Genomic DNA, 6,000 nt, shown 5'->3' with positions numbered 1-6,000 from the left:
GAAAATAAATATTTGTGTTTTTTTTTTTTTTTTTTTTTTTTGAAGTAGATTCAGTATAGTATCATGTAAAGTGTCCTCAACACCCTTACAGTGAAAGTCAACAGGATTCATTGGGCTATTATGTCCTACATCCAGGTCCATTGTGTGACTCTGTGTCTCTGGGGGAAATAAGCTTGCGGATCTGATTATTTTCTTCTCTAATATGAGAATAACATCTACCTTGAGAGCATTGTGATGTAGGTAAAGATTGTACGTGCTCAATAAATAACTGTTCTTAAAGAAGTTCTGTTACGGTGGCTGTGACCAGCAGTGTGGTGTGGCCAGGTACATAGCTCTGTGACAGCCTGGCTTAATCTAGGGGATGGACATTATAGTGGCTCAAAGAATGACGGTTCTTCGTATCTTTTAGGAATTCCTTCATGCGTATAATTTTTCTTAGCTGAGATTTTCAGGGACCATGCATTTGAGGTTGTTATTCCCTCAAATTATTTGTTTTTGGCCAAAGAATCCCATGATTTGAGAGTCTGAGGGGCCGAGAGATGGGAGTTTACCAAATATGTGGTACCTAAATAGAAGGCTATGCAGCCCGGCACTGAAGTAGATGAAAAAAGTGACCCTAGACTAGTTTTAAAACTTCCTCCAAAGTCAATTTTACATTTGTTCCAATGCACAGAAGAGTGGGTGAGGGAAGGCCCAAACTCATGTCATGGAACGTGGCTCCAAACGCCCATCTAAGCACAGCCTTCTGTACACATAAAAGAGGTGCAAACACCACTTCCACCTCTCTTACAGAGAAATGTGATTCTTTTTTCTTCAGACCAAAATATTTTTTCTAGAGTGTTTTTTAAAGCACCAGTCAAATCTCTATTGAGGGAGGCTAAAACCAAATTGTTGGGGTTTGGTAAATTCTCACTTAGTAAAAGTTGAATGAGGCCCTAGACTTTATGAACAGAGCAGTAAAATTAGTTTGTAATAAGTGTGCAAGCATTCCAGAAGGTTAGTTTGCTTCCTCAGTAGTCTTTTAAAGGCAACTATCAGAACAACATAATATGTTTGATTTTTAAAATTTTCCGAGTCTTTGCTAGGGTAAAATTTTCTTTCAGTAGTAATCCCCTGAGAATGCCTTAAGCCTACAATCTGTATACATTTTCCACATCATTAAAAGCCTTCTGGGGCTACCCAGAGAGGACTAAGTCAGATTCACGGCGGCGCCTGCAGGCAGCTGAGGGGACAGCACGTTTTCTGCTCTGCTTCCTGGGGCTTACAAGACCATGAAGGGCCCAGATCTTTCTCTTCAAAACTAATTTAGCAGGACAGTTATGGTCTTTAGGTTCAGAGCCAATTAGGTACTTTTAATATGTGTTGAACTAATAAATTAATTAGAATGAAGTTTATATCCTAGCCCACATAGCTGTTTTGAAATTTTAAGCAACTAATTTGATAATAACATTGTTAAATGTCTTTCATGTTGGGAATTTCCATTTTCATCACTGTCAGATTAGAATTTTGGGGTTTAAATAAATAATCATTTATTTATAATTTATATAATATACTATATTTTTATTAATTATGTAGTTATTAATTATTAACACCTACTAGTATATTCTGTTAAGATACAATAAATTTTAATTCTCATTTACTACTTCTGCAAGATTGAAAGATTAGTCTTGCTTCATTTGTAGTGTCTTATAGGGAAGCTAGATGAATGCTTGGTTTTTGGCAAAGAGCATTTCTTCTCTATAATACGTAAAATTTCCAAAATGCCATTTTAGAGAGTGGTTAAGAGAGACAAACAACCTTCCTTCTTCTCTCCCCCTTTCTTTCCCTCCCTCCTTCCCTCCTTCCATCCCTTCCTTCCTCCCTCTCTTTCTTCGTGACTATAATTTATGTGTCTCATTTGAGTTTTGGATGTGGCCCTGGTTTAGGGTCCCTTTGTTAGGTTGCATCCTGTAATTTGTGGGTTCTTGTCTGAGGAGCCAGCTAAATGGACTGGGAAGCTGAGAAAAGAAAAGCTTCTTTGGTTCATATAGCAACCGCCCGCCCCAGCACATTTGTAACTCAGTCTCCCTTTCTAACTAGTGTCCACATCATTTTTATCCTGATGGTCTGCTTACACAGTTTGCCTCATATTCCATAATAGATGAAGGGTTATTATTTTAATTCTATGATGTTAAGGTATATATATATTTGGTGAGTGAGATCAATGTTATATAAAATCTAATGCACTAAAATGAAGAAAATAAGAAATTGTTTTATTATAGGCTACCTAGAGGGAGTTATATTTAAAGTACAAACCTAGGGATGCCTGAGTGGCCCAGTCAGTTCAGCGTTCAACTTTGGCTCAGGTCATCATCTCTTGGTTCATGAGTTCAAGCCAAGCATAGGGCTCTCTGCTGATAATAGCTGAGAGCCTGGAGCCTGCTTCAGATTCTGTGTCTCCCTCTCTCTCTGCCCCTCCCCTGCTCATGCTCTGTCTCTCTCTCTCTCTCTCTCAGAAATAAACATTAAAGAAAAATTTTTAAAAAGTACTAAGTTAAATATTTAGTGTAAAATAGATGAAATATTCACATAACTCTTGTTAGTGGAATTAAATGAATAAGGAAAACATAGTTGTATCTTAAAAACGTACCTAAGCTGTCCAGTCTTTGGGCCACAGTATGGCTTTGGAAATTATTACTTTCTACCTCTCCCTACCCCTTCTTTCTGGCCTCCAAAGCACCACATTTGAATTAAGATTCAAGTGTAGCAAACTGTGGGCTAAGTCTACTGACAGGCCTCTGTTTATGCTCCAAGAGGAAATACTTGGCTTATGACCAATTCTTTACCCTCTTTGGACATCATCAGAACTGGGGATGCTGCAGCCTGTTTCTTCCTGAGATGAATCAGCGATGCTGTCTGCCACTCAGCTCCAGCCATGGCTGGCTGTCGACTCTAATAGTTGGGTCCATAATGTTACGTGAAGAAGCGTAATGTAGCAAGAAGATCATTGAGTCATTTGATTTGGGCCAAAAGTTGAAATGAAGAAGTGGTATGTGGTTTTCTTTTTCACATGTTAAGATTGCATAAATTTACAACTACAAAATTTGAAGGTTGGCTTTGCAGAAAGACTGGCAGGGTTTTTAAAATGGATTCCCGAGATAGATTTTTACAGAGCATGCCCTCTGGCATTCTTCCTATTTTAATTTTCATTTCTATCTTATTATAGTTTTAAATTACTTTCTTCTAATGCTAAATAAACTTTAGTTCTAGTTTATTTAAATTTATATGTTGTTTCTGTACTACCTGGTACTTACTAGATCTAGTGAATGATAACTGTTAAATGTCTTGATTATTCAGATTACGGTGATAATATTCGACTTTTGGCTGGTCAGGAATATAAGATATTAAAACCATATTTTTGTGTATTTGTATACAGATATTTACATATTTTATATATTGTACATATTTTTAAAACACTTTTTTGAATAATTAAATGGTCCCAATATTTCAGTAAAGAAATGGGAAAGACATGAAAAAATGCCTTTATTTAGATGAACATAGATGATAAAAAGACTGGTGGAGTTTAGAAGTTAAGATCAAGAGAGAATAAATGTTTTTTTTTGTTGTTTCCTTTGGATTTGCATTTTAGTAAAAATGTTTTTTCCTTATTACCATTCATAAAATGGAAACAAACCACAATTTATATAAGGTATTTTATTTGGTGAGTATTGAATAATTCTGTTTTCATTTCATTTCATTGCAAGTATGGACATAGGAACTAGAGGAGGTGATTTAATATTAAGATAGGTAAGAGTCAGCTGGTATAAACCATGTAAGTTAATCCAGTAGAGCTAGTTTCAGTTTGTCCTTCTCTTTTGATATAGGCTTTGGCAGAGAAGAGTATCATCTATACTAGGTATGGATAAATCAGATATTAAAGTAACTCTGGTGCTAATTTGTGATTATTCAGAAAGAAAATTAAGATTCATTCTTTATTCTGTATCTGCAAAATTTCATGAGTAAAATAGAGAGCTGCTGTTCCTAACTGTAAAAGAAATTAAGCTCCGCTGTGTATCAGGCTCTGTGTTTGTTCATATTTCTGGGAATGAGAGACACTGCCCTTTCCAACAAAGAACTTTAAATCACATACTTTAAAAATATGATACAGTGTGGTGGATGTTGTAACAGTAGTGATGTGCCAAAGAACAGTTAATTCCACCTAGGAGATAGAAGGAAAAGAGGGGTCAACTAAGCTGTGTTTGAATGCTGGGTAGTGCAGGAAGATGTTCTGGGATTAATGAAAAGCATAAGTAAATGTACACAAATCAGAAAATGAATAACATTTTCATGTTTGTATTCTTATCCTGATTTTATCCCTACCTACAATAACCTTCAAACACATTTGGCTGTAACTTATGATAAATACGGTTTACTAATTGCCATAGAAGGTGCGCGCGCGCACACACACGCACACGCACACATACATAGAAATAAAAGTTTCTAGACTCAGTACTTACAGTTAATACTTTTTCTATTGCATGTAATGCAATCTGGCACTGTTATATATTTATCTATTCTGTTATTTCATTTAAAAATGCTTACTGAGGGGCGCCTGGGTGGCTCAGTTGGTTAAGCATCCGACTTCAGCTAAGGTCATGATCTCATGGTTCATGAGTTCAAGTCTCACATTGGGCTCTGTGCTGACAGCTTGGAGCCTGGAGCCTGCTTCGGATTCTGTGTATCCATCTCTCTCTGTCCCTCCCCTGCTCATGCTCGCTCTCTCTCTCAAAAGTAAACATTAAAAAATTAATAAAAATGGTTACTGAATGTCACTAAATTGATTTTAAGAGCCTCTGTGGGTCAAGGTTCAGTTTTGAAAGCAAAATAAAAACAAATAAAAACCTGTACCAGAGCTCAGAATTCATGGGAGTCCCCTTCAATACCAATATGCAGATTTGCAAGGGAACTATTCGACTTTCTTTTTAAATTTTTTTTTAATATTTCACTTATTTCTGAGAGAGAGAGAGGCAGCATGAGCAGGGGAAGGTCTGTGAGAGAGGGAGACAAAGAATCTGAAGCAGGCTCCACGCTCTGAGCTAGCTGTCAGCACAGAGTCCAGTGCAGGGCCCATGAACCATGAGATCATGACCTGAGCCGAAGTTGGATGCTTAACCGACTGAGCCACCCAGGCACCCCACTATTTGACTTTCTTCTCAGCAGTTTGAAAACTGTAAGAAACAGACTGATGGCTTTGGGATATTTGCAGTTCACAAGGCAACATGATATTGTGCGATGAAAGATTTTGAGAGTTGAACAGATCTCTCCAAGTCTTTGGCAAGTTACTGTATCTCTCCTAGTCTCAGTTTCCTGTTCCTTAAAATGGAATTAGTAAAATAATCCATGAGGACTAAATGAAATAACATATCTATTTAAACAGCAGTTGTTGGAGCACCTGGGTGGCCCAGTTGGTTAAGTGTCCAACATTGGCTCAGGTCATGATGTCGCGGTTGGTGAGTTCAAACCCTGCATTGGGCTTCCTGCATTATGCTTCCCTGCATGTGTTTTCCAGCGTTACTCACCTAGCGAGATCCTATGGTTTTTGAAGGCGGCATTCCGCCCAGCGTAGTTTCACAGAATCGAGCACTCTGCACCCGTGTCTCCCTTTCTCTCTGCTCCTCTCTGGCTCACAGTCTGTGTCTCTCTATCTCAAAAATAAATAAACATTAAAAAAATTAAAAATAACAGCAGTTATCAAATTTGGCTATACATTTAAATCACATGGGAGCTTTAACAAATTTCTATGCCCGGGCTAGATCCTAAACCAATTAAATTGGAATGATTGCAGCTGGGACCCAGGCATCAGTATTTGTTTTTCATCTTTTGAAACTTAATGCTCCTTGAATAGCCACTCTCCATATACACTCCCTCCGGGTCTTGGCAGCCACTATTTTACTTTGTGTTTCTACTTGTTTGACTTTTTTAGAAACCTCATAAAAATGGTACTGTGCAATATTTGTCCTC

General features: G+C 37.5%; 1 protein-coding gene across 4 annotated transcripts in view; it reads left to right on the top strand.

The window, feature by feature from the left end:
• Nucleotides 1–6,000, top strand: part of TTLL7 (tubulin tyrosine ligase like 7) — a 139,514-nt gene that overhangs the window by 11,446 nt on the left and 122,068 nt on the right. The window contains exon 1 of one of the 4 annotated variants that reach the window (XM_077771051.1): nt 2,968–3,028. The exons of the other annotated variants lie outside the window; for them this stretch is intronic. The gene's annotated coding sequence lies outside the window, so the exon portion shown is untranslated. Of the gene's footprint in view, nt 1–2,967; nt 3,029–6,000 lie in introns of those variants that run through there. 4 annotated transcript variants of the gene reach the window in all.

The sequence above is a fragment of the Crocuta crocuta genome, unplaced genomic scaffold (assembly GCF_008692635.1).
Source record: "Crocuta crocuta isolate KB4526 unplaced genomic scaffold, BGI_CrCroc_1.0 scaffold125, whole genome shotgun sequence".
Classification (NCBI taxonomy): domain Eukaryota; kingdom Metazoa; phylum Chordata; class Mammalia; order Carnivora; family Hyaenidae; genus Crocuta; species Crocuta crocuta.
Note: the sequence above shows the minus strand (reverse complement) of the source record. Positions and strands in the feature narration are given on the sequence as shown.